Source organism: Gekko japonicus, unplaced genomic scaffold (genome assembly GCF_001447785.1).
Source record: "Gekko japonicus isolate JY-2015 unplaced genomic scaffold, Gekko_japonicus_V1.1 scaffold1829, whole genome shotgun sequence".
Taxonomy (NCBI): domain Eukaryota; kingdom Metazoa; phylum Chordata; class Lepidosauria; order Squamata; family Gekkonidae; genus Gekko; species Gekko japonicus.
In genome coordinates this window covers 51,378-58,737 of record NW_015174894.1, presented here as the reverse complement: position 1 = coordinate 58,737, position 7,360 = coordinate 51,378, and positions in this window count along the sequence as shown.

The following is a 7,360-nucleotide window of genomic DNA, read 5'->3' as shown; positions in this document are numbered from 1 at the left end:
AGCGCGCGCCACTTCCCGGCCGGACATTTCTCCGCTCTCCCCGCTCCCTGCGGGGGGGGGGGCGTGGGTCCGCAAGTATGTTTCTGCTTTCTCCAAGGAAGATGATGATTATATTTTGGGATTGCCTGACTGTATCCGCAGCCCTGAGGGCTTGATTTACTCTGGAGATAAACTGTTTGTTCCGACTTCCCTCCGGAGGGAAGTGATGGACTCTGCCCACGGTTCCAAACTTGCGGGCCATTGGAACTTTGTTAAATCGCTTCAACTCCTCCGCAGGCAGTTTTGGTGGCCCCACATGCGCAAAGATATGTTGGAATTTGTACGCACCTGTCAAACTTGCGCATTGACTAAACCTAGGGGGGGGAAGCCTCCTGGACTTTTGCATCCTTTGCCTACTCCTTCCAGACCGTGGGAAGTGGTCTCTATGGACTTTATCACTGATCTCCCTGTGAGCAAGGGGAACACTGTTATTTGGGTGGTGGTTGATCTGTTTTCTAAGCAAGCCCATTTCGTTCCTTTCCCTTCACTGCCTACCGCGCAGAGGTTGGCTGCGGCGTTCATGTCTCATGTGGTGAAAATCCACCAATTGCCTACTAAGTTAATTTCTGACAGGGGGACCCAGTTTGTTTCTAAATTTTGGAAGGAACTCCTCGCTATTTTGGGGGTGGAGCAGGGGCTCAGCAGCGCTTATCATCCCGAGATTGACGGCCAAACAGAAAGGGTTAATCAAACTTTGGAACAGTACCTTCGTTGCTTCACTAATTACCAACAAAATGATTGGGCTGATTTGTTACCCCTGGCTGAATATTGTTACAATAACACTGTGCATAGTTCGACTGGCATGTCTCCATACAAGGCTGTCTCTGGGTATGACAGCCCCCCCTTCCTTTCCTGGAGGGGGTCTCTGACCGTCCCGTGGGTGATGCTAATACCTGGTGTTCTTCTCTGAGAACTGCATGGCCACTTTTGTGTCAAACTCTCGATGCTGCTAAAGCAGCTTATAAGGCCCAGGCAGACAAGGGTAGGGTGGTGGGATTTGATCTGAAACCTGGGGACCTTGTGTATGTTTCTACTAAAAACATCAAGATGTTGCGCCCTAGCAGAAAACTGGGTTGGAAATTTATTGGGCCGTTCAAGGTGCGCAAGGTGATTAATGATGTTGCTGTTGATGTTGTATTGCCTAAAAATTTGCGTTCTCTGCATTCTGTATTTCACATGAGTTTGCTGAAGAAGGATCCTGGCACCTCTCCATGGAGGCCAACTGTTTCTCCCCCGCCTCCGATCATCCTTGAGGGGGATGAGCATTTTGAAATCGCTGATATCCTTGATTCCAAGCTGAAACGTGGTAAACTCTGGTACCTCATTGAATGGGTTGATTTCGGTCCCCAGCACCGCGAATGGGTGGAAGAAGGGGATATTCGGGCCCCTTACCTGCTTCGTTGTTTCCACAGGAAGTTCCCGGACAAACCGGGAGGTCTCCCGCCCAGCCCGGGAGGTCTCCCGCCCAACCCGGGAGGTGGTGGTTAAAGTGTGTTTTTGAGGGGGCAGTATGTCAGCAAGCTGCCATGGTGTTCTGTGTGACTTCTGGTTGTACATATGTGATCCCTGTCCCTGCCAGCTGACCTATGTGTTTGCCTGCTGTAATGCCAAAGTAAAACAACTGGAGGATGTGAGGGGGAGAGTATGCTTCGCTGCCAGCTTGTTATTTCTCAAGCCTGAGAACTGCACCTGTGTTGTGTCTACTGTTTGCCTGGTTCCCAAGATCTGAGCAAGGAACCGTTTTCTCCTGCCCGCCGGCGGGAACGTTATCCATTGGTTCTGTATCTAACTTGAATCCCTTTATCATGTCTGCCCTAACTGCTGGTCCCCAGTTCTAACAAAGAACGTGTTTGAGTATCTTTCCAATGCTTTGAAATAAACTTTGCTTTCTTTGAAACGTGGATTTATTCTCGATGCTTGGGGATCCAACACAAATGAGGAAATAACTCTTCTCCATCTCCTCCACTTACAGACTGATAAGTTTTGTTTTCTTTTTTGTTATCAGTGAATTCAGAGAAGGGTTTGTTGAGTCTGTTTTTCAAAGTACAAACATACAAACAAGACATTCCAAAATTCCGTGTGCATTTTTGGTAGATTGACACATTTTAAAGATTTGGCAGATGGACATGCTTTAGCACAATGTTGATGGCTTCATTTTTTTACCTGCCCCTATTTGCTAAGCCAGGCTGTTTACTGAGAAATGTTTTAAGGGCAACTTTAGCTTTTTCGATATGAGATATGAATATGAGCTTTTTGCATGTGAGATCCACAAAATATTATACTTTGAATAACACTTTTAGAAATACAGGGTTTCTACTTTATAACATACAGTTAAAATGTCCTTAAAAGAAGAATTAATGGGTCAATCTCCCATCTGATTTCTGTGATTATATCCTTAAAATAGATTATGATAAGGATTAGGTTTGGGAACGAACTGGGAAAGTGCAGTTCGGTTTGAATCATGGTCCACAGCCAAACCATGAACTAAACCAAACCAGGAGGTTTGTTTGCAAATCAAATCGGTCCATGGCCCTGCAAACCCCATTGAAAGGGACTACAGTCCCTTTCAATGGGGTTTGCCAAAAGCCTGAAAAGCAGCTGAGCAGTGGGGAGGCACTCTTCAGTCCCTTTAACCTTTAAAGGAACTGCAGAATATGAAGAAATAAGACAGCCCAAAACAGCTGAACAGCAGAGAGGTGCTCCCACCACTCAGCTGTTTTTGGGCTGTCTGCAGAAGACAGCCCAAAACAGCTGAGTGGCTGGGAGCGCATCTCCATTGCTCAGCTGTTTACAGGCTGTCTTCTGCAATCCTGTTAAAGTTTAAAGGAACTGCACAAGACAGCCTGAAAGAGCTGAGTGGTGAGGAGCACCTCCCCATTGCTCAGCTGTTTTTGTGGTTTTCATGGGTAACAGATAGCAGGGGTTTAAAGGGACTCAGAGTCCCTTTAAACCCCTGCTTTCTGCTCCATCCATGAACCACCACAACCTGTCATGAACTGTTTTAAAAGTTCATAGACATTTATGATGGTTGACCCATCACGGAATTCTGTTTGCGAAACACAAACGGCAAAATTCACAATGAATTTTGCTTCATGTTCGGTTTGTGCCCATTCCTTATGAGGGTTAACAGTCAAGCAGGTTTAGCACAGATCTGTTGGGGAAATAATAAATTTATTAGTCTTTTTCCAAACCATTCCTTTTAAACATTCTTCCATGTTCTAAACTCAAGAATTAGTAATCGAGTATATGTATTCGGTTCATTCAGGGATTGCCAAAGTGGCACCCATGGGTGCCATGGCATGACAGCTTTCCTGGAACCCACCAAGAGTTTTTAGAAAGTGGGTGAAGCCGGGTAGGACTTCTGCCTATCAGGGCTTCTCACTGGCCATTGGAAATCTGATTGGCTGCGCACATTTTTTAAAATGCTTTGGAAGCAGCTGCCACCACAGCACAAGGATCTTCACTGCGTGACTGAAGGAAGCTGTGCATTTACAAGAAAATATTTCTCCAAAAAAATTCATTTTAAAAGGTATCCTGTTAAGCAAAGCTTCTGCCTGAAACATTGAAGAGTTCCTATTAGAGTTATGCATAAGCTAATTCCCAGACATTTTATGGCTGGCTTCACCTCCTGTGGCAGCTATTTTGTGGTCGTGCCCTCCACCCTGTATCAGAATTCCAAAGGTGCCAGCAGGCTCAAAATGTTTGTGGATCTCTGCATTAGTTATTTCTCTTTGTGGAAACATCCATTTTTGGCTCAGTTTTTCTGCTTTTCCTTTAAAAAATATTTTTTCATTCATCCTAGTTCTTCTGGCTCCCTTCAAGTCAGTCACTATCTTCATCTTCCTGTTTTCACTGGCCAGATTCAGCAGACTGCTTTTTAGAGCACTGGCTCCATTTAAGAGAGTTACCAGCTTCACAAACATCTACCAGCATCACAGATTCAGTAAACGCCTTAGAATACCTTAAAAACAATCTTCACTCATTACAGGTGACCTTTCTCCAACAAATGCCTTGGCTTCCTCCTCATTCATAGCCCATTCCAACCTGAAGCTTTAATTTAATTGCCTGCTAGAGCTTAATCCAATCACTCCAACAAATATATAGCTGACAACAATGAATTTGCATCAAACAAGGCAGGGGGAGGGCCTTATTGTTGAATAACAAATAATACAGCTTTACTGAAGCAAACCCTAGGCAAGAAATAACCTGGATTTCTTTATTCTTGAGACTCTAAAGTAAGGTAAAAATTTCTGCTATCAATTTTTCAGGGAACGGAAAAATGTTCTGTTAATCTCTTTGATTTTTATTTAGTCTTATTTGGGTGATATCTAAAATCAGTGGAGAATAAAAAATACTTTTATCTGGAATAAATGGGGAAATTGGGCTGTTGTTTGACAAATACACTTCTAGATTCCAAACCAAGACAACAAAAAAAGAAACTTCTGTCTAGCTTTAGGCTTATAACAAAATCCAAACCCTGTTTATTTTAAACTACTTATATGCAAACTTCACTATGTAGTTGTGATTAGTGGAAACAAATGTATAATTAATTGTAAAGACCTCCAAAAATTAAGCAAAATGTTTAAGTCTGTAGTTCTGTCTTCTATGATCCACCTACTAAATCAGTTTTCCACTGCTCAGTTTCACACTGAGAATTAGCATGGGGCTAAATACCCAGTGTAGGAGAAGGGGGGGAGTGGTTTATATATAGTCCAAAGATCAATAAATCTTGCATATTCTTATCTATTAAAATAAATTAGAGTAAGATAATGGTTCAATTTAACTCTAATTGCCCTGTGGTACTACTGGTCCCAGAGGGAGATATGATTACCCACCCACATCAGATGCATTTATCAGTTTCAGTGCTGTCCTGATGAGTATCCATAGCAGCCACATAAGAGGATCTCTCCTACTGAATCAGCTAACAAGTAAAAAATTGAATTAACAAGTTTCTTTTTAAATTCAAAGCATGTATGTCTACATCACACACTTAAGATGGCTTGATACTGGAATCTATGGATATCGCAAAAGCTTTACTGGATCGGACAATCTAGTTAAGCAATTCCAGTTTTCAAATTTAGTATTCCTTCTTTTGAAGAAAAATAGAATGTCACAGAAAGAAATTTATGTGATTTTAAGAAAGCAACATTGGAATCAGTCCCACCAAAAGGTATAGTGCCAACCAAAAGGGCAACTTGCTCCCAAATAAACCCCAAAGCCAAATTTAAGATGATTATTCATTATGGGTGTCAGTTTGTTTTATTTTTCTTTCCTTACAAAATTTATATCCTGCCTCTCTGTTTGAGTAGAGCCACCAAGGCATCCAACAATTAAAATATATCACAAAACCTATTAAAATCGAAACAAACACATATATAAACACAGAGACAGCAATTAAAACATAAGGCAGAAGTAAGAGAATGCCAGACAAATCCAAAAAATCTTCACCCTCTGGGAACAGAAGGGAACAGATGACTCTCCCTAGGGAGGGAGTCCCATAGTTTTGTTGCCACAACTGGGAAGACCCTCTCTTGCCACCCGTCTAACCTCAGAAAGCAGAAACATCCAAAGCAGGGACTCAGAAGATGACTGGTCAAGTATGTTTGTGTGCAAATAGATAGTTCTTAAGATGCTGGCCCCAAAAGGTATAGGACTTTAAAGGTCATCACCAGCACCTTGAATTGGGTCTGGAAACAAATTGGGTGTCAGTGTAGATGGTGAGATACAGTGCCTATAAACCCACCCCAGTCAACTTGTTGGCTGCAAAGTTCTGTACCAACAGATGTTTCTGAACACTTTTCAATGGTGGCCCCATGTAGAGTGCATTGCAGTAGATTAATCTAGATTGTTACCAGGGAATGCACCACACTGGTCAGATCTTTTCCGCCCAGGTAAGGCTAAGGCCTGAGCTCGTAAAAGGCACTCCTCATCACCACTGCCACCTCCTTCTCTTACAGTAGGGCCATGTCCAGCTGCATCCCCAAGCAACTTCAAAGGAAGTGCAACCCCATCCAGGACAGGAGACACTTCAAACCCCAGATCAGTCCTTCCACTCACCCGTAGTGCTTCCATTTTGTTGGGATTAATATCAGGCTTTAAAATGGAATTGTGCCACAACATATTTATTTTAAAATATGATACAGGTCTTTTATGTTGTATAATAACTGACTTCTTAGAAACCATACCCCTAGTAGTTTTTCCACCATCAAGAACATATTTATTGGAAACGATAGCAAGAACAGGTAATTTAAATATTTGCAATTCTTTCTCAATCAGATATAGTCTCTGTAACAAGTTTTTCTATCCTGGGATATGTGCGGGCTCCCCAAGATAAATTAAGTTCTTAAATGAACAACTTTTGAACGTATTACTGCTAGAATTACCATTTAACTGGAATTTTCCTCTAGATCTGAATCTTTTATCCATGGCACAATATCTCACAGGTGAGATTTTCCATATGTATTTCTATAGTTTAAAACTGACATGGCTCCCTTACAGAACAAGTACAACTTTTGATGATCTGATAGAACTTTGATAAATTCCCTTGCTAAGAATAATACTTTCTCATTATATATTTTACTTAAATATGTATGTAGGGTTTAAAAATAATACTGTGATGTGGTCAGATCATGTTGCCAGAAAAATGTCTTAGATTCATGATTTCAAGGCAGTAATTCCAGTGATGATGCATTGCTGCATTGCTGCTGGATCTGACTGGACTGCAAAACAAAACAAAAATATCAAGAAAGATTTGCTTTTATCTTGAGGAGCCCTCACATATCCCAGATTTTTTAAGAAAAACCCTTGATCCAGAAAGTGTATCTGATTGAGAAAGAATTTAAAATATTTAAATTACCTGTTCCCAATATCAACTGATATTGAACTGGTGCATCAAATGTTGCAGACAGGGTTGCCAACTCTTGGACATTAAAAAATTCTGGAACCAAGTCAAAGCTCAAGGATGAGCCCCAGGGCAGAGCCTACTGTATCTGAGAGGAGCTTGGCATGACCACAGCAGCTCTCAGCAATATATGGTAAAACCTGGTTTATCTGGAAATGGGATAATGACCAGCATTGTGGGTAGGCCTTGGAACAAAATAAGTCAAGCCAAAGACTACATGTCAACTCGCATGTGTTAAGGTCACAGAACTGATTATGTATGAGAAACCATGTAAACTTTTCTTCAGTCTCTTATGATAGGAATAAACGTGAAAAGAACTGGGAAATTTATTTTCAACTGGAGAAACTTTCAATTTTCTAAAGTACATGAAGATTAATGTGAAAGTTCAGAGTAACAAGCTGGAAGTAGTTTTCAAATAAA